The sequence below is a fragment of the Anguilla anguilla genome, chromosome 11, assembly GCF_013347855.1.
Source record: "Anguilla anguilla isolate fAngAng1 chromosome 11, fAngAng1.pri, whole genome shotgun sequence".
In the NCBI taxonomy this organism is placed as follows: domain Eukaryota; kingdom Metazoa; phylum Chordata; class Actinopteri; order Anguilliformes; family Anguillidae; genus Anguilla; species Anguilla anguilla.
Window position 1 is genome coordinate 42,821,161 of NC_049211.1, and position 25,422 is coordinate 42,846,582.

Here is a 25,422-nt window from a genome sequence, read left to right on the forward strand (position 1 = left end):
ACATAGGCCTGTGGTTTGTGTCACCTGGCATGTCACGGCATGTCACTTCCTGTGTCAACACGCAACAGGCCTATTCTCAGTTACTGACATGAGCTATTTAGCAAGTATTCTGTGGTGCATATGAAAGTGCTATTATAGTGTTTATGAAGTTGCATAGCTCTTATGAAAGACCATTGATAGAAAGTATCACCTAAAAGGTATGTTACTTTGTTAAAAAAAAAAGAAAAAAAAAAGGTAGGAGTATCTCCCAGAGTCCTTTATTCTTGAGCACTGACTCCATTTTAGAAAGGGCGCATCTTTCTAAAATGGAAACAAGGAGCTTTTTATTTTTGTACCCTGGCCTTTGGCTCACCCTGCACACAACGCACGACCCTTTCATTTATTGTGTGCTGCAGAGTGAGTATATACATATCCTTAACTCATTTGAACATGAAGCGATTATGGATTTTCAATGATTTGCAGCCCAGAGATATGCGGAGCGATGAAGGCCTAACAACAGCGATAGACTAAGCAGGCCCAATGGGGCTGATCAACGCGCGGGTGGGGGAGGGGATCGATGGCGAACGCGTGCACGAAACAGCGAGGGTCCGAGCGACGTGTTCCCGCGGAGATCGCGGCGGCCCCGCCCTCCCGAGAAGGGCGGGAGTCTCCGTGGCAACGGCGGGCCCGCAGGCCGCGAACGGCAACAGTCTCGCGCAGACCGCCGCCTGAGGGGAATTGAGGCAATCTGCTCCTGTCTGAGCTGTCAGACATTTTCAGACCTGCGAGCAGAGCGATCAATGGCCTGGGCTGCAGGCACACACTGAGGCACAGACACGCACGCACATGCAGGCACGCATACACACATACACACACACACGTATGTACACACACACACATGCGCACATTACACACACACGCACAGACATGTGCACACACAAGGGGTGTCAAGATTTTGATTCAAAATTTTAATATAACAATGGAAAGAATATATTGTTTCATTGTTAAAACGAATATTTGAATCCAATACATGAAGGTCATTTTGAAAATATAAAAACACACTATAAATATGTTTAAAATTTTATATGTTCTATATTTCACAATGTAATCTGGGGCTTGTGAGTGGCCCTGGTTTCACTGGCGCATAGCCAATCACGCGTTGAATGAAATAATAAAAAGTCGGTTAATGTTAATGCAGCTGGTTAATGTCCCACAGCGAGAGATGAGGATGTATGGGGGGAGGCGAGCGGCACTAGCTGCTGACCAGAATCCAGGCGTGGGACGGAAGCACACTGCCCAGCGAGCGCAGAAACACCAGAGCGTTCCGGAAACTTCTGTTCAAGAACTGCGTGTTTTCACCTCAGCAAGGAACACTGCAGATAAAAACTAAAAAAAATACCCCCCCCCATCCCCTCGAAACTAGCAGATCATCTTGCGTTTTGACAAGTAATCGCTAGAAGGGTCATGCTAATACATATTGCCGAACTGAAGCCTAACTGTTTTTGTTGTTGTTACTATTCCACGACAATATCAGCCATTTTGTGCCTTAAGTCATTCTTACAGAATGGGAATCGTGTGATCAATATAAAATAACGGTTTGATTTTTAGGTAAATATACATGATTTGTAGGCTGTTGGTACTTGATCTGGGCTTGTTTTTTATTTTACATTGTGATAGTCTAGAATTCTGTTTACTTCAAGTCAAACAATAATATAGCCAGCCAATTCAACAACCGACCTTGCTTTGTATTTTATCACTATCCATAAGCTATTTTTTTGTTTGTTAAATCTTCAAGTGGAGCTTTCACCACATAGTGGACATAACTCACATGACAAGAAGCACTTAAACTGGTCCTACACATTTATGCCAATATAATAATTCAACAAATTGTGAAACTCTCCAGTATATGTTCAAATCTAACCAGATCTCATGTAATACAATATTACATTATTTAGTCCAGTTGACAGCCAGTACACACACACACATTTATGTGTACCTAAAAAATGATGCACACATTTACACACGCATTAACACATACAGTATGTACTCTTGAGTGAATAAATGAGTGGAGAAACATAATGAATGTAGATGCTTCCATACAGGTGCACTGCATGAAACACATGATTAAGCAATTAAGCAAGATTAAGCATGATTAAGCAATTAACATCCAATCATGCTCTGTGGCATGTATTAACATGATGAGCAGGACCAGTTGACATCGATTTTTTAACTTTGAAGGAGGATTCATCATTGGGGCACGGATGGCAGGAGCTTCAGTCACAAAGACTGCTCAACTAACTAGCGTTTCAATAGGAACAGTGACTACAGTGACATCGGCATTTAGATCTATGGGAAAGACATCAGTGGTGCTTGTGCATTAGTGCGATATGTACACTATATGGAAAAACAGAAGAGCAACTCTATCTCAGATGACTGAGAATGTGAATGTAGGACATAATCAGACTGTCAAGAACAGTCTGTCAATAATTACATAGGGATATTATAGTAGGGTTGCAGTGCATAAACCCCTCATTACAAAGACAAATGCACATCTGAGAGTTCAGTGGTGCAAAAGCCATAGGCACTGGTCTACAGAGATGTGGAAAAAAGTCATATGGTCAGATGAGTCATCCTTCTCCATATTCTCGACAAGTGGGCGAGTGCATGTGTGGCGTAGAGAATGGTATGGGCCTGAATGCTTGACCCCAACAGTGAGGGGGTCCGGTGGCTCTGTTATGCTGTGGGGGTTATTTTCTGGCATGGTTTGGGTCCACTTGTCCCCTTAGAGGGAAGGGTCACGGCAAATCAATACAAAGTTATTCTGAGTGATCATCTTCATCCTATGATGAAACATTTCTATCCTGATGGGAGTGGTCTCTTCCAGGATGACAATGTGTCCACAGGGTACGAGGAGGTCACTGAATGGTTTGATGAGTATGAAAATGATGTGAGTCATATTCTCTGGCCTTCGCAGTCACCAGATTGAACACCTATGGGAAATTTTGGACAGACAAGTTAGACAGCGCTCTCCACTGCCATCATCAAAATAACAAATGAGGGAATATATTATGGAAGAATGGTGTTCCATCCCTCCAGTAGAGCTCCAGAGACATATAGAATCTATGCAAAGGCACATTGAAGCTGTTCTGGTGGATTGTGGTGGCCCAACATCTTACTAATACACTTTATGTTGGTTTTTCCTTTAATTTGTCACCCTTCTGTAATTACACATTGAGTACATACTACATGCATGTATTGAAGCTATATTCATGTTGCCTCTTTAAGAGCTGATCTGTATGGTGTTAGCTTGGTATTATTCAAGAGCTCAGCTACACTGAAACCAGAATGGAGAGGGTGTACACCATAATGTGCTGTACTGCTACACTGAAACCAGAATAGGGAGGGTGTACACCATAATGTGCTGTACTGTAGCACTGAAACCAGAATGGAGAGGGTGTACACCATAATGTGCTGTACTGTAGCACTGAAACCAGAATAGGGAGGGTGTACACCATAATGTGCTGTACTGTTACACTGATACAAGAACAGGGGAGGGTGTACACCATAATGTGCTGAACTGTAGCACTGAAACCAGAACAGGGAGGGTGTACACCATAATGTGCTGTACTGCTACACTGATACCAGAACAGGGAGGGTGTACACCATAATGTGCTGTACTGCTACACTGATACAAGAACAGGGGAGGGTGTACACCATAATGTGCTGAACTGCTACACTGAAACCAGAACAGGGGAGGGTGTACACCATAATGTGCTGAACTGCTACACTGATACCAGAACAGGGGAGGGTGTACACCATAGTGTGCTGTACTGTAGCACTGAAACCAGAACAGGGGAGGGTGTACACCACAGTGTGCTGTACTGTAGCACTGAAACCAGAACAGGGAGGGTGTACACCATAATGTGCTGAACTGCTACACTGATACCAGAACAGGGGAGGGTGTACACCATAATGTGCTGAACTGCTACACTGATACCAGAACAGGGGAGGGTGTACACCATAATGTGCTGAACTGCTACACTGATACCAGAAGAGGGGAGGGTGTACACCATAATGTGCTGTACTGTAGCACTGAAACCAGAATGGAGAGGGTGTACACCATAATGTGCTGTACTGCTACACTGAAACCAGAATAGGGAGGGTGTACACCATAATGTGCTGTACTGTAGCACTGAAACCAGAATAGGGAGGGTGTACACCATAATGTGCTGTACTGTAGCACTGAAACCAGAATAGGGAGGGTGTACACCATAATGTGCTGTACTGCTACACTGATACCAGAATAGGGAGGATGTACACCATAATGTGCTGAACTGCTACACTGAAACACTTACTTCTGCTTTCCTGCCACAAACAAAGCTTCCTATCGCCTGTCTTTAGGCACTGCTGCGACACGGCTGCCAAGATTTTCTTCAGGGTTTTTTCCCTCCTGGTTGCCTTCCTCCCTTTCTTTCCTCGATCTTTGTTTTCCTTTTGTCCAGTGGAGTTGAGCCAGAACATCCGACATGATAAATGTGTCCTGAGCACCCGGGAGCCATAGAGAACTGTGCCGCGTCACGGACAGGAAAAAGAGGGCGTGGCTACGATCCACCACCTCGCCGGCGATCGGAGCCCGATGCGCCACACAACGGGAGGACGAAATGCATCAGAGGAAGGAGGGTCTGCACACAGTGTGGGGGGGGGGGGGGGGGGGGGGGGGTGAGCTAACTGGCAGGACGGGACAAACGGGGGGAGGGAGTCTGGTACGGGGCGGCCACTCGACAGATCGCCGCAATAGATGTTCAGAAGGATCCCGCTGCCGGTCGATCCCCAGCTGGGGACACCGCCATCGCCACCGCCGCAGATCGAGCGCTCCAGCCGCGCATCGCCAGGCCCTACCGGCCCGTCACAGGGCTGCGGAGGACCACGCCCCGCACCGCCATCTCAGAGCGGCCTGCGCTACGCACGGAGATCAGGCGCTAGGAAGCCATATCAGCCGCAGCGTAGCCACGGCAACAGATGCGCCATCAGATCTGTCAGTCACGCGTCAAAGCCTGAGGGGGATCGGGGGTGGGGGTGGGGGGGTGCAAGATCAGACTCCGCCTCTGATGTTCTCCACCTGCCTTCCAGCTCTACACCCCTGGGTGGAGTCCAAGGCTGTACTTCACATAGCAGTCAGAGGCGATACTCAGACAGGGGCGAGCACTGCTGGGCTGTACGGCCTGTTATCAGCATTATGCTATGTTACGGTATGCTCTATACGGCCTCAATGGATGGGAACCCACTCCTTGTGGATCTGTCACACAGGGACACCATTCAGCTTCCCACAGGGACGCGCTCAAAGAGAGGAGGCCCATAAGAAGCTGGGTGGTCTTTCCTGTCACGCCAAAAACAACTACAAACAGACAACTTCCTGCTGAACAGCAGTTCTACGATTCTGACAAGTCACAAGCGTGTGACTAAGCCAGCTATTCTCAGGATGAATTCCGGTCAAACAGACCAACGCTCTATTGTTATTGAAGACTAAAAGTAGACATCACAAGAATATGCCCTTTACCTTTAGCATTTTATAGTTGCTGCCTGCCATCTTAAGATATGCCACTCTTCTGAGCTCAGCAGTGGTTGGCTGGTCACATCTATGTGATCAAGTGTAACAACTGATATGAACACGTTGTATTGCTACAGTACACACACAGCTCCTAAGCTCCTGTCTGGTTCCACCGGAAACAATGAAGGGCGGATTGTGACTGTGCATCTGCACTTTCTGTGTGAAAGAAAACAGCAGGTCTGGCTCCAAAAGGGCCTCATGTCAATCAAGAGGCCCCACCCCTGAGTGTAGGCTGAGCCCCGCCCTCACAGATTTAAGACTCGTCCATGTCAATGTCCAAGAGAGTTAAAGTGGCAGGTGATCAGGTGACGATCCCTTAAGTGTCAACTCCTCCTGCTCTGTTCTCCTCGGTACCCAATGCAAGGGAACTTCATTCACACCACCAAAAACCACTCCTCACTTCATTTTAGCAAATTAAAAAATTTTCTACCCTTAGATCAGGAGTGGGCAATTCAGCTAAGTGCAAATAGCTACAACAGAGTGGTAAGAACTAAATATTTGTTCCTATCAACACCAGAAGCAAGACCACAGCCCACGATGCACTCACTCATAAGTATCTGTCATAGCCTCAGTCTCAATAGAGCTGAATGTGTTCTGAATATGGAATCAGGAACTGTTATCCTATCTAACATAATCTAATAGCCTTGTTAGATACCTTCATAGCTAATAAAGCAACGTACAGGTGTACAAGATGACTAAGTTACCTACTGTGCTGGTAACCGTGCTGAAGTACACAATCATGTGATAGCAGTGTATCCAATAAGGGGTTGAACTTCACAATGACACCTGAACTGGAAATGAATAGATGCAGCCGGCCTCGTCGGTACGGCCAGCACAGATACACCAGCTCTGCCACCACACCGCAGAAAGAAACCGCAAAGAAGAACAACAGGAAATACAAAGTCCAGCTAATTATCCATCACAATTACAGTATCTCTGTTTGGCACAGTGATTTGATATCAGGAGAAACAGAGAAACGCATGAAGCCTTCAGGAGAATCGTATTCTTCTGGCCAGAATGAAAAGAGCCCAGTTAAAAACAGGCTCATACAGCCTGACTCGCTGTCCTAAAGTCAGTGTGACTCTTTGAACGTTGAACGTGTGTCCCACTTCTGTACACCTGACCAGAGGTCAGTAAGTGCAATGTTTTCGTGACGACACTGGAAGGGAAGCGTGTTTGGAACGTGGTTCTGACACTGGGCTGCATTATCAGCTGCAGACACTTTCCTTGGGAGCGTTCAGCATAAGAGTACGGAGATCTGAGCAGAGAGATCCAAGCAGGGCGGTGCCAGTAGCATTGGCGCTAGTAAGGTCAAAAAGGTCACAAACCTTAAGGATAACCTAGGAAAGGATAAGGATAACTATACTAAAAAAAATATATTTAAAAAAACATTGTGAAAAATTACATGGTGTGCTTTGAAACAAAAATGAATGAACTGCAAACAGCATATATATCAAACCATTTATCTATTAATCATAATTTAAAACATCTACAAACTCTGCTGGCCACTCTCTGTATGGGGGCCTCCTACTCTTCTGTACTTGTTCAATACTGCCAGGTTTTTAAGAGGAGTATCATGTTTTTCTTGCATTTGTATCTGTCCTTCAATGAACAACAAAAAGTAACGATTTAGGCTAATGATATTAATAACAAGAGACTTTTGACCATTTGACCTTAAGATTCACTATTTAAAATTACAAAAATAACTAAACAAATTTCAAAAAGCAGCTCTGTCAAAATAGCTTTTTAGTAAAACGGTTATATTTTCCATTTAATACGGGTAAAATGGACAGCATCTACTATGTCAGGTAAATACTCAACTCCGGCTAGCTGACAGACCTTGCACTACAGCACGCGGTGCAATTGCACAGTCCAAAAGTAAAAGACAGTCCAAAAGTATCACTATTCACGATGGCACACTATGGAATGATGCTCGAAATACATTTCCCATAATGCAGGCAATTGTCAGTCTTAGATGAGAAGTTGTTGAACTCCTGAGTCCTGCAGGTTTAACATTAATAACGACAGCACTCAATTGAGCCAAACAACTCGTCGCACGGGTGCGAAAAGAATAGTTTTGTTTGCACGGGAACATTTTTTAATCGCAAACGCGGCCTGTGTTCACGGCCCCGTTGAGCCTGAGGTCTCATTGATTTTTCCGTGATGTTTACGCAGGCGATCGTGAATTCAGTGGAGGTGCAGCGTGTTAGGAGCGCCTGTTAATGCCTGGAAAAAAACCCTGGATACGCCATGGTGGACTTCCTGTTTCCTGCGACCGTGGAGGGCGACTACACTACAGACCCACGCGCATTAGAGCTGCAGTCCAATCCACACGTACGACTCCCACTGAGAACAGAACGACAGGGTTTTAGCGCTCCCCCAAGCTAAATCTGTGGTTTGGGCCCAATGTGCGAAACAGCTCATGCAATTTATGTTTATTTGGTGCTGATTGTAATCACAGACTGAAATAACTGTGTCTTGCACTCTCGGTTTTTTTTAATTTTTTTTTTAACATGTTCTTAACTAGGATGTGGAAAAAAGCACGCGTGAGGAGAACGGGGAGAGGCCGTGAACCAGCAGGAAATGATTTCCACCGAACAATCCCAGTCATTACGGCTGAACAGCTCTCCAATCCAGGCGCCCATATTCACACGCATATTCATCACAGGCTGCTATTTAACAAAGCTTCCATATTTAATAATGCTGATTAACTTATGCCTAATAATAATGCCTAATGGTGCTGATGGTGGCTTTTAGCAGGCAATAACGCACTTTGGGTTTCAGTGCATTTTTATAACCGGCACAAGATTTAGTTCAGTGTTAGATAAACTGCAATGGAGAACATTTTCCTCTCAGAGAGTACATGTAATCGCACTTGGACTGGATATTTCTCCTGCGTTACATGTAGACAAGCTGCAAAACCAGGCATACGTACATAAAGACGTAAACGAGACATTATGGAACTAGTATAGTCATTTTACAGCTTTGAATGGAAGTAGGCAGGTGATGAACTTGTAACAACAATCTGTTCTGTTCTCGCTTTCACTCTGTTTCTTTGTCTGTCTGCTTCTGTCTATTTCTCTCTCGCCTTTATTCTGTTTCTTTGTTCTTTGTCTGGCTTTCTTTCCCTCTATCCGTCTCTCAGGCTCTTGTTATAAATCTGATTTGAGAGCGTTGTCTTGTTTTAAAGCATAATTGTGTCTTTTTTTGGGGAGGTTGGGGGGGGGGGGGGATTGAAGAGTCAGCAAAATGATTACATTCACAATTGCAAAAGCAATCCTGTTGCTGAATCTTCAATTCCTCTGCCCCCTCCCCCCCACCAAAAAAAACAACAACACACAATTATGCGCAAAAACAAGACCCCGCTCTCAAATCAGATTTATAACAAGCGCCTGAGAGACCAATAGAGGGAAGGACAGCCAAACAAAGAAACAGATAGAGACAGAGTAAGACAGACAGATAATCAAACAGAGAGAGAAAGAGAGTAAGAGAGAAAAGGAAAGACAGAGAGAAAGAGAAGGGAAGAATAAGAGACAGGGAAGGATAGAAATTCACAGCGTGGCAGATGGCATATCATCTTACCCAGGACAAGCTGCATTTAGATCCCAACCATTCCTTCTCCCCTTCTCCACGTTCTAAGTAATCAATTTTGCTAAAAGGGGCTATTGCATCTTTAATGCAGGTGCAGCTGTATACCCAGAGAGGCTGGGGGATAGATTTTCTGCCAGGTTTTCATGATGGCAGTCTATCAGACAGAGGGGCACAGGGGAGGAATCATCTCTAAGATGCGCCGAGGGACGGCTGGTTTATTGAACTACACGTGTCAGGTTCCATTATTCTTCGGTCATTGGACATTCATTTGGTAGTAAGAGGCCCCCCTAACAGTGTCTCTTCCAGGGTGTTACACTGCCTGTCCCTGAGTGCACGCTGGGACCTGGAGTGCACTGCTGCCCTGCCGCCGGCCTCTGGGAGTCCCCCGGACACCGGCGGGGACTCTGCCTGCCGGGCCGGGCCAAGCCGAGCCGGGCCGGGCCGGGCCAAAGTGAGCCGGGCCAAGCCGAGCCAAGACGGACCAAATTGAGCCGAGCCGGGCCAAGCCAAGCCGGGCCGGGCCAAGGTGAGCCGGGCCAAGCCGAGCCAAGACGGACCAAACTGAGCCGAGCCGGGCCAAGCCAGGCCGAGCTGAGCAAGGCTGAGCCAAGCCAAGGTGAGCCAAACCGAGCCAAGCCATGCCGGGTCAAACCGTGCCGAGCCGAGCCGGTCCAAGCCGTGCCAAACTGAGCCGAGCCAAGCCAGGCTGAGGCTGACTACTCCACTACAGTGTTTTCTCCCTGATGGCAGTGAAATAGTTAAATAAAATGCGTCACATAAACCGGCAATAACAGAAACTATATTGCAGACCCTCAAAACATATGGTCTAATAATACACAAATTACACACACACAAAGACAAATGTGAAATATATCTGTCATTATATCTTCCTCGCATATTTACAGAGTATTGTACTGTATAGTATTGTACTGCTGTGGGGGCAGTCTGATCCTAACTCCACCAGGTATTGCTGAGAAACACAGAGTGGCCTTGTGCATTATAATAAACCCTGCCTTTCTTTCACCAGGAAAAAAAAACAGCTGGAGAATCCTGAAGACACGAGCCATTCGCTGGGTGACAAATTCTGCACGTCCAGCGCTATGAGTCATCCTTTTCGGGGGTCACGGTCCGCCCATGCGAGCCCATGTGAGCAGCTGCACTGCCGGTCTCTGCACTGGCTGTCCCCTGTAGGCATAGGACAGATAATCCCTGTGTGAGTCTGTATGAGACAGAGCCTTACACACAGAACAGAACGGAGCGTACAGAAGAAGCCCTTCACTCTTTCAGACTGGGAGTCTTTAGCATCACACAATCATCAATGGCCTTCAGTTGTGTACTGGCTAAGTTACGATCCTGAAGTAGCAGGGAGGCATCTGTGTGCGATCCCCTGGTTAATATAGATGCTGAAAATATACAACATTAAAAAACACAATCCACAGAAATACACAAATCTATACATTCTCAATAACTGGCAATCATCATTACTATGATCATTAACTACTACAACAACTACTGCTACTACTACAAGTACAACTGCTACTACTACTACTACTTGTGTTACTACCAGTACTTCTACTACTCTATTACTACTCCTACTAATATCTAATACTAATAATCTGGGGTGACATAGCTCAGGAGGTAAGACCGATTGTCTGGCAGTCGGAGGGTTGCCGGTTCAAACCCCGCCCTGGGCATGTCGAAGTGTCCTTGAGCAAGACACCTAACCCCTAACCCCTAACTGCTCTGGCGAATGAGAGGCATCAATTGTAAAGCGCTTTGGATAAAAGCGCTATATAAATGCAGTCCATTTACCATTTACCATTTAATAAAGATAAATAAATACATGTATCATTAGGAGTGGTGACTGATGTAAATCCCTGCTGCTGTAACAGGATTGGTGTTGAGCCACCGCGCGTGTGAGAGTGCCACAGGAGGAGCCCTGATCTGAACAGATCCCAACTCAGTGACAGAGGCCTGGGGCCGTGTATGACTCCTTACGCAACCTGCTCTGCCACAGAGAGGAGAGCGCAGCAGACGCGCTCGGCGGCGTCCTGGAGGAGCACGCTCGCCCGGGAGGGCCGGCCGCTCCCCGTCCCGCCGCCGCCGCCGCCGCCGCTAAGAGGGGGATGGCTGGGCGCGGCGTTTCGTCCCCGCTAACAATTTCCCCAGCGACAATAGCTCGACAGACAATGGCCGTCTGGTTCCCCTGCCTTGTAAAGGATGTCCTCCGTTTCATATTGAAGAGGGCGCCGCCGCGATGCATTGGCTGACGTCCTGACGAGCGGGAACACCGGTGCCTTGTATAGCAGGCATTGTGTTCCCCGTGAATAGGAGCCACAGAGGCGGGCTGGTCAGGGAGCTGAGGAAGGGGGCAAGGAGTTCGCTCGCAGCGTTCGAGGAGAGAGACAAACGAAACAGGCGAGCTTAAAAACGCATCTCAATAAACATCCCAAAAGTGGATGTATATTTTATCACCCAAAACAACTCGTTTTTTGGTATCTAGTCCTTAAACAACTACTCAATAAATAAATAAATGAAAAATGAACAAATGAATCCTTTTATTGGAGGAGCCCAGCCGAAAGGGAGAGCACAGATTTGCCAGCGCATACAGGGCCTCGTCTTTAGCTCCTGCAGCTGCAGCGGCTTTCACCCGTCAAACTGGCAGCCCTCCCCCTCGGCCCTCCGCACCGCAGCAAAGGCCCCTTTAAGTGAGACACGCTCGGCTGCTCTTTAACCCCGTGTGAGGGCTGCTGGGGGAGCGGCGGGGGCAGCGGGGGCTGCTGGGGGGGGGGCAGCGGGGGCAGCTCCGGTGCTTTGCCTGCTGTCAGTCCTTCTCGCCGTTTTCCCGAGCTCCGCTCGTTCAGAACCGCGGACAGCGGCCGCATTCAGCACCGGGGACAGGGGCAGCGTTCAGAACGCTGGGCAGCAACAGCGGCGTCGTTCAGCACCACGGACAGCGGCGTCGTTCAGCACCGCGGACAGCGGCGTCGTTCAGCACCGCGGACAGCGCTGCCTTTCGGCGCTGCGGGCTGTCAGTGTTCAGCACCGTGGACAGCGCCAGCTGAGCACTCGTATGTACAGATGCAGGCACAGCTGAGGTTTACGGCTCGTTGCCTTCGACCGGCCTGCTATAAAATGAAGACCTCTGTCTCTTTGGGGCGGGATTTCCATTGTTGGAGCCTGTTGTTTCGGGCCAGTTCCTCACAAAAGGTCTTCATGCGTCCAGCCAAGGTCGAAATAAAGGCTCCCTGCCACCACCACTCACTCCTCCCGCCCCCCCTGCCCCCGTCCCGCCCCCGTCCCACCACCTCACCCCCTCCCCTTCCAGCCCCTGCACAACAGCTAAGTGTGTTTAAACTTGCCAGTTTAGTTCCTTTTTACAGCTCTGGATGATCCTTGTTTCTATAGAGTTATTTCACCTAATGAAGGGGACTAAAATGGCCATTGGCCAAGCTGCTATCATTGATTTTTGAGCCTGATCCAATCACCAGCCAATTTGCCCAACTCACCAGAAAACATTCTTTTTCACTATTTTTAAATAAAAGTCAGAACAGATGCTTGAGAACAGACCAGGATGAAATCAACCACGAGCAATTTGTTGAACAGATACAGATAAACAGACATGAGACTATGTAAAAAATACATTCTTCCAATTTAATTATAACCGCGAGAGTCACTGTGGCCCTGTTTGTTAAAGCATGTGTGTACCTATGGTCAAGGACAGTTTGTCAACAGTCTGGTCACAGATAGCACAGAACAACTAGAAAGTTAAGCTGTCTGTTGTATTTCTGCATATCGCTTTCGCTGAGCTGTGAAAACATACTGCATGTCCTTCTCCAAAGGACAATAAACCTGAAATGTTGCTCGGCACACAAACGCTGCTCACACTAATATAGCAAAACGTTTGGTGTTCATCAAAATAACAGAATTCAGACGGGGTCCGGCGAGCACAAAATGTGCTTAATCAACGTTTTCCATTCCGCTCAATCAATAGAATAGTTCATTAGCAGCACATGCATAATTAAGTAAATAAATATGAAACCTTAGCTCGGGACTAATTCCCATCCCCTAAGTGCACCCCGGAGGCTCTTCGGTTCCCCTTTGCGAGCGGTAACCATGGCTGCGGTGCCTCTGTCGAATTGCTCAAAATGGGCTGGGGGGAGGGGGGGATGTGCCCGCTCCTCTGGGCAAGGTGAGCGCAGAGGGCGTGGGGTGGGGTGGGGTGGGAGGGGGGGGTGAAGCTAACCGCACACCGCTGGAAATTTCATAAGATCAGAGACACGGCCGCAATTATTTCTGCATCCCTGTGCTTTATTTATTTTATTTATTTATTTTTTTTACCGAGAGGGAGTGCTTCTTATAATAACCCAACGCGCTCACTTAATTATACTTACCCCGGGCGCTCTTAAATTAATTATGCAAAACGAGTGCAGTGGAACACGGGGTGCGGAAATTTGCGGCGGTGGTGCGATGATGCACGGGTCCTGGAATTCGGGAAAGAGGAACGCTGGGTCACAGGTCAGGCCTCCCGTTCCACGCGGGACCGTAAACCACGACCGCCGGCTAAAATAAACCCGTCAAATTCGCTAATGAGCAAACGATTAAAAATGGCCACATTACTCATCCGAGCTGAGAGGGATCCGGCGGTATTTTTACATTGCCCGCATTTCTTTACTTATTCATTACCGCACTCGTTATTATTAATAAACTTTATAGCGGTTTAACGTCTGAAAGCTCTGGCGGGCGTTTAAATGGAAAGCGATGTAATCGCTTCCGTCGCACTCAATCACGGTTCCCAAAAACACCCCGGACCAGGCGCCGCTCTGCTCCTCCCGTCGCGCGCGCAGAGCGGTCCAATGGGAGCCGGGCGCACGGGAGGGGCCCGCGAGAGGCGCCGGGGAGGCGTGAGGTCGCGCAGGAAGACGCGGCGCGATTCTGACGGCGGAACGCAAAGCCCTCTGTCGTGAGGTGCGCTGTGTGGGGGTGTTCAGGCAATACAGCCTTATTCGTGGAGGGAGCCCACATGAACGCCATCGACTCCCAGGGTCCCCCACCCCCCCCGGATTTGGGAGCCCCCATTCTCTCTCCGCACACCCCTGCTTTGTGCCTTCCAACCCCCCCGTTCCCCCCGTTCCCCCACAGTATAAAATGCCACAAGAAGCCGAGAGGCTTGCCCAACGCGTTATCCCTTTCGAAAGCCAATCAGCTTTCATCGCCCGCGCGGAGGGGGGCGAATGTGAACCTCGGACGTTGAGCTTCCAAAGAACTTCTGCAAACTCTCCCCTTTCCCCCCCTTTCTGATTCCTCTTAATGCAGCTAGCCCTCCAGAAGAACCCTTCATTTACTGCAGGAATTCTCCATTATTGAGAAAGAAACCTTGGTATGCAGAGAAATAGAAAAGGAAGCTGAATGCATTTAAAAAATTTTATTATTATTATACTCTGAACACAGAAGATATTGTTATACTCTAACACAATAGAAACCTACTGTGTTTCTATTGTGTTATATACTCTTTTCAAATTTTGAATTGTGCAGAGTTTCTGGTGTGTGATGCGTCATTATTTTTACCTTGTGCAAATTTCCATACAAAGTACTTCTACTGCAAGATAATGTCTAATCTTTATGTTTTGGGGGTTGGGGGGAGGGGGGGGAAGCTAAAGAGGAAAGTTGAGGCGTGCCTACACTTATGTGAATCGGCTGCTTAAAACTGCAACGGGATTCATCCGCAATCGTCTTCATCATCCAGGGAGTTTTTGAGGTGACGGTTCTGGAAGGCTTCTCCACAGCCTCGCCTTGTGTTTCAGACGACCCGGCTTTGTTCCAGCTGTGTAAGCCGTTTAATTCCTGCGATTGGGAGACGGCTCCCTGAGCAAAGTCAACTGCCAGAGGTTTACAACCCAAAGGGCTTAAAAACGTTGAGCTTCGTTGCACTCGAGGTAAGAGAGGCTACTCTTAGCAAGCAGAGGACAGCTCAAGCAGACGTGTATCTGATGCAGCACGTGAAGAAGAGGGTTGCTTAGGAACACACCGGAGAAATTCTGAAATTAACCGGAAGAGGAACCCTCACCACAGGCCCCATTACACCTGTTGGACGTAGCTTTTTTTAAAAACACATATATGTATACTGACTGTTGTGTTGTGGTGAGTGTGTAATAAACTGAGCGCATTGTCCTCTCCCTCTTCAGCACATCAGCCGCGGTAAGCGGACAGAACGTTCTGAAGGTAAGCCCTCAGCGCGGAACGCCGGGGACGAAGGCGAGGAGAAGAGAGATAAGCAATCGCCGGCGAGGGGGAAAGCGTCGGATGAGGAATTAAAGAAGAAGAAGCGCTCGCAGGACAGTGCGGGAGGTAATTACGCGGGATTCCAACTGTTAAAACTGATTATCCTCAGACTTTCAGCCAATTATTTGAAGACTTTCAAATGAGATTCCCGCGGAACCACTGATCAAAAGTTAATTGCTTCAAGGTTCTGAGTGTCAGAATGCTGCCGCGGCCCCCCTCTGATCTCGGGAAAAAGGGGGGGGGTGAAGCATCTGTCACGCGCGAGCCGCGGCGTGCGCTAATGCGCCGCGCCGCGCGAATCCGGGCGAGCGGCGGGACTCCTGACGACCCGAGGCCCGCGAAACCCCACCGCACGCTGGGAAGGCCCGCTGGGAAGGCCCGCCGCCTCCAAAAACCTGGAGGAGGCCAGCGGCCGTAAACGAGCCAGGCTCCGGCGCCCGCGAACCCCGTGAAGCCAATAATCGGGACAATTAGGCCTCCGATGTGGCAATCAGCAGAACTGCAGCCTCAGCAGTGCCGCGGGGAGCCGGCTCGACAGCCCCTCTCCGAAGAGCAGCGATATTAGATCTGCTTAATGACGTCCCCTCCGAGGAAACGCCATTTCACACGCTGGGCTCCGCGATCCGGTGAAGCGCGTTCAGTCAGCCCTCCGCAGCTCAGCCTCAGAACGCAGCGACGCCACGCCCCAAGGCGCTCGCAAAACGAACGCTCCGGACGCGGAAATCTTTCCAGAGGTGAATTACGCTCCTCGTGGGTGCTTCTTCACGAATGACAACGTGATGAAGCTTCCACCGCTGGTGACCCGTTGACCTTTAATGACCCTGGAGCTAAAACAGCAGTAAAAAAGGAGGGCTCTTTTAATTGAGGAGGTAATTAAAGGGGAGGGGCCTGTCCCACTGAAGCTCCGTCGATAAGCCCGCTCCACCACTCTCCCCAGCTTTTGTCTGCAGAAGGCCATCGATTTCAGATGCAGCGATGACAACCTGCCCATCGATCCCGGAGCAGCATGTTATGAGCCGCATTGTGACCTATGATGGGCCATGCTCGCCTGCAACGTGACCTGTGATTGGCTGTGGTCACCTGTAATGTGACCTATGATAGGCCCTGCTCACCTGTAATGTGACCTATGATAGGCCATGCTCGCCTGTAATGTGACCTCTGATAGGCCCTGCTCACCCGTAATGTGACCTATGATAGGCCTTGCTCGCCTGCAACATGACCTATGATAAGCCATGCTTGCCTACAACATGACTTATGATAGGCCGTGCTCACCTGCAATGTGACCTATGATAGGTTGTGCTCACCTGCAATGTGACCTGTGATTGGCCATGCTCGCCATGTTCCAGACATTTGCAAAGCGACGAATAAATGAATGAAAGAATGAATCAGATTAAAGCAGCAAACTTCCTGCTCCATAATCACCAGTACAGGCTAACTGGGGGAAAAAGTCAGCTGCAGAATCCATGAGGCTCGCAGAGATGGGTCTGCACAGCAAACTAAAAGTGACTTCTTTCATATCTGTGGGAAGCAGCAAACCCACCTCTCCACCCACATTGCTGAAGTGCCTGTGACTAAACTCAGCGAAGTCCAAATTGATCTACATGCATTTCTGCTAAAAAAATGCGCCACAAAGCCTAACTTCAGCAGAGCAAGTCACTTGAATGAGAAACGCAGTCAGCCCTCAAACCACTTCATTTCAGCAGTGCGTTTCGTCCACAGTCACATAAATGCCAACCATTTGGAAAATTGAGGGATCTTTCGCATTTGTGATGGAAATAATATGACCAACGTCATGCAGAGAAGGCAAATAACTGCCGTTTACATGGTTGGTGAGAGTTAAGTAGGCATTTCCTGCCATGGTATTGTCTACCGTGCAACATATATCTTTAGATACCTTTCATCACCGCTAAAAGGCAGGCCAGTTTCCCCCGGTTTTAAGAATGTGCAGATGTTTCTGACAGGCATGAGCTCGTTAAGAGGAATTTTAAAGGGTGTACATCCCTTCAGCTTTCAGCAAAATAAACCGTAATGAGGAAAATGATAAGACAACAGACCAACGAGAGCATCCGTGACAGAAAATGACCTGGAGAAACAAAATGCCTTCCGTCACGTCCTCAAAGATCCACAACCATGCTAAAATGCTTCCGCTTCTGTGACATAAGGAAGTCACGTCTAAAAACTACCATACCGTTCCTCCCCAGGTGAACAGTGCTTAGAAAACTTCATTACAAGACGACATTATCAGACTTTCATTCACTGTACAGGAACAGGCTGCAGGGCTGACACAGAACATAGAAAAGGAAGAATATCAGTGAAAAATAGTCTTAAGACGCATCTCACAATCTGAGGAAAGGGAAATATTATTACTATATGAAAGAGACATGGACAAATGACCAGACATTAGTTTCCATACTGAGAAACACACCAGCAACAAAAGGTTTTTTCTCCCCCCGATCACCACTGTGACTGGTGGGATTAAATGGGTTACTCAGTTGACATCCAATAGGAAATCTTGGCCTTGGAGCTCACTGTCCAAGTTGTGCTACCCACGATGTTCTCCATCTGCTTTTGATTTATCATATTTCCATCAGAGATCACCCCTTACAACCCCTAATCTACAGTATATGAGCTTCCTTTTTTCCTGTACCCTAATCTACAGTATATGAGCATCCTTACTTCCTGTACCCTAATCTACAGTATGAGAGTATCCTTACTTCCTGTACCCTAATCTACAGTATATGAGCATCCTTACTTCCTGTACCCTAATCTACAGTATATGAGCATCCTTACTTCCTGTACCCTAATCTATAGTATATGAGCATCCTTACTTCCTGTACCCTAATCTATAGTATATGAGCATCCTTACCTCCTGTACCCTAATCTATAGTATATGAGCATCCTTACTTCCTGTACCCTAATCTACAGTATGAGAGTATCCTTACTTCCTGTACCCTAATCTACAGTATATGAGCATCCTTACTTCCTGTACCCTACTCTACAGCATAAGAGTATTCTTACTTACTGGCTTCATGGGAACCTTGTTTTTGATGTTGTCCTGGACTTCTTTGGTGCTAGTTCTGCCATTGGAATGGTATACACATTTATTTTGACATTTCAGTTTTTTCTTCTTAAATCACATTTTTATGAGATACACAGCTTAATTTATAAGTCTATGAAAACTCCGTAGAGAGTTTTCAAAAAGAACATTTGTGTTTCTCACCTTTGACTCTGGGAAAAAGGTCTATTTCCTCAGTTCTGTTCAAATGACAGCTGCTGAAGTCATTCCTAATTCTCTTTATTTTATGAAATATCATCCATTGGCAATTAACTTGTTATGACAGATGTTTGACATAGCCTGTGAGCGAGTGTTTTTGGTTTTAAATCATATTAATGGTAAATCACAGATAATTATCTAAGTCGTTTACATTGATCTTTGCTGCATGATAGTTTGACCTAGAAAATTAAATCACTCAATCAGTTCATTTCAAAAACATCTGCCACTTTCCATGACTTCTATTTTTTTTAAATAAAAGGTTACAACTATTGAAATAGATGTGTAATGTAGCAAAGGAAACATCTCTGTTTCACCTGTAAGACTGCAGAATGAAAAGGACGGTATGCTACACAGAAATCAGCAGAACAGAACAGACCTGGGTCAAATACATATTTAAAGTATTTTAATTACTTTTAAATACTTTAGAAACTATTTGAAATTCAGAATTTACAAATACAGCGTATTTAAATTACAAAATGTATTTGAAAATACATTTAAGGAGAATTTGCATGTATTTGCAATTACATTCAAATATGTCTTAAAAAAAACATTTGAAATACTGAATTCTCAAATACAAAGTGCTTGATGTAATGGAATTATTTGAAAATACTATCACAACAGAAGGCCAGTTGTGCAACATGCGCAGTTGCACCAAGCTGTTGAAAGACTTGAAAAGCACTGGATATGCGGGAACCTATCAGCTCTGAAAGTTGAGCATTTTGTCTAATTATTTTGATAAGACGCGCCAGGTGACTGCAGATGGCCCCAGTCCAATTGTACCATTGCTAATTGGTAGTGAACATGCATGGCTGAATTCTATTTTATCAGTGTCTAACCTAACTGTAAATATGGCTGTTGAAAGCTCTGAGAACAGAAAAAGAGGAAATACAGTAAAAGGCCACTAACTGCATGGGTACAAATAAACTGGCAAGTAGCTTATCAAGAAGTCTGAATTTGCCATCCCCCCATGCAAAGACATGTATGAACATTTAGGCTACTGTCTGTTAGAGGCAGCACATGGTTTGTTTAAAATTGCCAACGTAGGCTACCCTTACTCATAATCTAAATTCAACCCCTAGCCCCCAGTAGTTCCCTGGAGTAGATTGTACTAAGAACTCTGGGATACCTACATTGAAACCTACATTGTCGGTTGTCTATCATTGAAATATTTCAAAATATTTTAAATTTGTATTTTTATGTATTTTTAAAAGGCTCTAAATACTATTTTTAAAAGTATTTGGTTTCCCAGGATTAGTATTTATTTAAAGGAATAGTATTTCATGTGTTAATGCATTTCAAAATACTTCAAATATTTATTTCCATGCATTTTCAAATACAAACACAAATGCGTCTGATACAGTCAGAGATTGCTTGTATTTGCACTTGTTAAGTTCTGTATGTCACTCATTCAATCAGAGTGAGCTTGAAAGTAGCATGTTTTTGTACTTCAGACGTACTTCTGCTGGTGGGATATACTGAGCCAGCAGTCAGTTTTTGATAATCCTATAAAATCTCAACTGCTGAAGAGATGCAGCTTGGGATAATAGATATAGGTATAGATAATAGGTATTCTGGAAAGATTTTGTATTCCCCAAATAATACATAAATCTAATTTAAAAACAACAAATAATGAGGAAATGCTCGGGTATGAACCCTCAGCAGAGAGATGCTCAGCCAGCTGTAACACGCAACGATATGATGGGAACTGGGACTTGAAAGTTTATAAAGGTGAAACCAACAGTAGAAGGCAGACAGCATTACGCATTACCAAGCAAATCAATCTTTGGATCCCAAAACGAGCCAGCGAGCAAACATGAACTAAATTACTAATAAACCGGGTATCTAGTGACTTCACTTTTAAAGGACACCTGGTGTGTTTAAACACTTTATTTCATTTCATAGCATTTCCCCTTTCCATAGCCATTTAACAAAAGCAAATGTTGGGTTAGCTAGCAACAGACATCGCGGTGGACTGCCTTCTTATAAGCATAATTTGCTACACTGAGATTCATTGTGTAGCAAGCTGGCATCTATCTAAACAAGATCTACGCCAGGGTTAATATTTAAAGTTTGTATTATCTCTTTTCATTCATGGCGTCTGTTGATAAGGATAGCAGTTATCATGAAATTTTTATTCCAAAATTGAAACCATCATACATTTGGAAGGGGGGGGAGGATTCTGTAATTCATAAAACACCACCATGCATTCTCTTTTCCTGGTATACATTGCTTTTCTGATGGAAGATGTCCAACATAGCAACGGTAACCAAGGGAAGTACCACTTATTTGGCTGGTTCAAAAATGACTGATGAATTGCAGAGTGCCAATGAAACAGCATCGGGTAGCAAAGCTGAATGAAAACAACTTCAGGGCGAGAATGTTAAAAACACGTCTGGTTCAACAAGCATTTATACTTAAGTACAGCTTAAGTGTAAACACTTGTGTAAACCGACAATTAGGGTTGCTGTGGAAAAATACAATGAGCTAACTATAAATTGTTTTTTATTCGCTCTTCAATGCAGTCTATGCGAATATATGCAGACACCTGGTATGCTGCATGTATTTAACTGAAAACCCAGTTTTGGTTGTTCATACATTTCAAATGTTATGATTATTATTTAAGGAAAACCTTAATTAATGTGGGATGAAATCACTTGTTTTGTTATGTTTTTTACCGTCTCTGGCTAAAGGTATTCATGAAGTGTGCCGTTGATGTTCTGTGTGCGAAAACTCACGTTTAAGACTTTAAGACTGACCTTGTTTTTCAACCTTTCATTTTAACCGTGCGCAGCTCCTCTAATTTTCTTTTGTTGATACTGTCCTCTTTACTTTTGTGGGAGGGGGCGTGGGGGGAATGCCGAACGACCTCCTGGTACAACTGGCAGCCGGCGCAGGACGTTCACACATCGCCAAAGCACGGCTACTTTGCCTGCTAATCAATGCGGCTAAATAAAGCTATAACGCTCGCTCAATATGTATCTCACCCGGGCACAAACAGCCACTCTCGCCGTCTCATTCCCCGCCGTCGGCCAATCGATTCCGTCAGCCCGCGCGCTTGTGCCAGTGCCCAGATGAGATCTGTGTGCGGCAGGCAATGCGTCTCGGCTCAGGAACGGCAATTCCCGCTGATTTGTAGCGCGAGGGTGACCGTTTGTGCGTCTCTATTTAAGAAAAATAAAGCGCAGGTAAATTGAATCTGAGGAAATTCGAAGCTCACCGCCAGGTAGCAACATCAGGTAGCCCCGCGATAACTACTTGGAATCATTCACTGACCAGACAGCCGGTTCACGGGTGCTGCGTTGCGTTTGTGATTACCAGCTTTCAAGTAGCCGCGACGTTACAGCTCAGTTTAAGGGGATGGGCGTAGCCAGAGACTTGACATGTGTGCTTCCAGGTTAGAAAAGCCAGCAGTTCAGTTTTAATAATAATTATTTTTATATCCACGTTTTACTAAATATGTTCATTTAATGTAAATGATTAAGAATTATGCATGCCTCGGAGATAAATTGCATCATGTAGCTTCTCACTCTTGCAACTAGACAGGAAACCTGACCTATGAGAATGGAGTCACCTGATTGGCGGGTGCATAAATAAGAAATCTGTTTTCGGACAAGTTGAAAGGGAAACCTAGTCGCATCTATTCCGTGGGGCTTTCTGTCATCATTGTCTCGCTGTCTATCTGTACGATTTTATCTGACAAGTCGATTTAGCCTTGCCCTCAAGGAGATAACCCTTACAGTACACATTCATTAAAATGTCTTTGAAAATGAGAGCCAAACTCCTGCGAAATGACCTTGATGCCATGCCATTGTGGTAACCCCCCCCCCCCCCCGCTAGCCTGGGAGGCTTAACATGTCGATTAGTTTCACATCTATTACTGTATCTCTTCACTTCTTTCGCAGATTAAACAGCAAAGTTTTTTTTAATGGCACTGCAGGCTTTTACTCTTGGATAAAACAGCAGTTGCTGTTGTCCCTTCTGCACCATCTGTTCCACAGTCTGGGGCACACTTTTTTTTTGCTGTTGTTTATTTTGAAGGAAATAATTCACCAGGAACTGATCCTGTTTGTAGCTGCCTGAGGGTTTCTCTTCCACAGCTCAGCTGAACTTTTTAAAACTGCAAATTCGATATCAAATGTGCGGCAAACACCTTTTTGCGTTTGTTTAAACAGTTCAGGATTTTTTTTTTCTTTCCTTATTTGGCTCCTTCCTTTCTCAAGAGTACCAAAAATCTGACTTCATTATGCTGCTTTAAATCGCAGGCCTAAGCATGCATTCATTTGTATTTTGAACAAAACGAGAAAGAGAGCAGCTTTCTGCAGCATGGAACAACCTCATACAGGAGATACAGGCTGCTTATAGGAGCAGGAGGACGTATTTATTACAGGAAATGTATTTATTCCTTTTTTGTCCTAGTTTGGAAGCCCTGGATACAACGGGTTTGCACACACCCTGAAAACTGTACACACCCTGCACACTGTACACACCCTGCACACAACAGACCCTGCACACACCTGCACACTGTACACACCCTGCTCACTGTGCACACCCTGCACACACCTGCACACTGTACACACCCTGCTCACTGTGCACACCCTGCACACTGCACACCCTGTGCACACCCTGCACACACTGTACACACCCTGCACCCCCTGCACACTGTACATACCCTGCACACTGTAAACACCCTGCTCACACCCTGCACACCGTACACACCCTGCACACCCTGCACACACCCTGCTCACACCCTGCACACTGTACACACCCTGCTCACACCCTGCACACTGTACACACCCTACACACCCTGCACATTGTACACACCCTGCACACTGTACACACCCTGCACACCCTGCACACTGTACACACCCTACACACCCTGCACACTGTACACACCCTGCACACCCTGCACACTGTAAACACCCTGCACACTGTACACACCCTGCTCACACCCTGCACACTGTACACACCCTGCTCACACCCTGCACACTGTACACACACTGTACACACCCTGTACACTGTAGACACCCTGCACACCCTGCACACTGTACACACACTGTACACACCCTGCACACCCTGCACCCTGTACACACCCTGCACACCCTGCACACTGTACACACCCTGCACACCCTGCACACTGTACACACCCTGCACACTGTACAAACACTGTACACACCCTGCACACTGTACACACACTGTACACTGTACACACCCTGCACCCTGTACACACCCTGCACACTGTACACACACTGTACACACCCTGCACCCTGTACACACCCTGCACACTGTACACACACTGCACACTGTACACACCCTGCACCCTGTACACACCCTGCACACTATACACACACTGTAGGCAGAGTGCAGATGTCCATTTGCCCAGATGATGCCGTACTGACGCGCTGTCTGCAGGCTGTGCTTGTGCGTGTTTGCTCTGAGCCGTTTGTCCAGCCTGCACTGATACGAGCTGGCCCAGCTCTTCCCTTAAACCCGCCTGAATTTATGCCCTTCATTACACTGCACATCAGGCCACCCAAACAAGCCTCATGATCATCGCTCATCCAGCACATAAAAGCACGCGCACCCAAACTCACATACAGATATATATGCACTCACTCGCTCTCTCTCTCACACACACACACACACCCAAACTCACATACAGATATATATGCACTCACTCGCTCTCTCTCTCTCTCACACACACACCCAAACTCACATACAGATATATATGCACTCACTCGCTCTCTCTCTCTCTCACACACACACACACCCAAACTCACATACAGATATATATGCACTCACTCGCTCTCTCTCTCACACACACACACACACCCAAACTCACATACAGATATATATGCACTCACTCGCTCTCTCTCTCACACACACACACACACCCAAACTCACATACAGATATATATGCACTCACTCGCTCTCTCTCTCTCTCTCACACACACACACACCCAAACTCACATACAGATATACTGTATATGCACTCACTGGCTCTCTCTCTCTCTCACACACACACCCAAACTCACTCATTATATATATATATACTGTATGCACTCTCTCTCTCACATGCACGCACACACACACACGTGCATGCACACATTCTCACACACACATACACACATTCTCTATCTCTCTCTCTCACACACATGCACACGAACACACACACACACAATCATGCGCACACACACATGCACACACACACCCACATGCGCGCACACACACACACACAGTCTCACACACACATACACACACTCTCTATCTCTCTCTCTCACACACACACACACCTAAACACACACGCACACACATACACACACACAAGCATGCGCGCACACACATGCATGCGCGCACACACATGCGCACACTCTCCATCTCTCTCTCTCACACACACACACACACCTAAACACACACGCACACACATACACACACACAAGCATGCGCGCACACACATGCATGCGCACACACACATGCGCACACTCTCCATCTCTCTCTCTCACACACACACTCACGCACACACACACACACAATGCATCCCGCTCTGCTGTGCAAACAGGACGCGGCGTGCGCTGCTGGGGATGATGGGAAATTATCCGTCTTGCGAGGGCCTGGCGATTGCTCGTTCTCCTCGCCGCGCAGATTGAAGCGGCTCCATCTCGCTCTGCTCCCTGTCATGTATCACACACTT

At 46.6% G+C, this 25,422-nt stretch overlaps 1 long non-coding RNA gene across 2 annotated transcripts in view; it reads right to left on the reverse strand.

The window, feature by feature from the left end:
• The window catches only part of LOC118207410, a 53,753-nt gene extending 31,666 nt beyond the window's left edge, over positions 1-22,087 (reverse strand). Inside the window, exons 1-3 of one of the 2 annotated variants that reach the window (XR_004761379.1) lie at positions 22,008-22,087; positions 21,491-21,895; positions 10,040-10,363 (exon numbers count right to left, since the gene is read on the reverse strand). This is a non-coding gene — a long non-coding RNA (uncharacterized LOC118207410). Of the gene's footprint in view, positions 1-10,039; positions 10,364-21,490; positions 21,896-22,007 lie in introns of those variants that run through there. The other variant, XR_004761378.1, reaches the window with a different exon arrangement.
• Between the last annotated feature and the right edge of the window lie 3,335 nt (positions 22,088-25,422).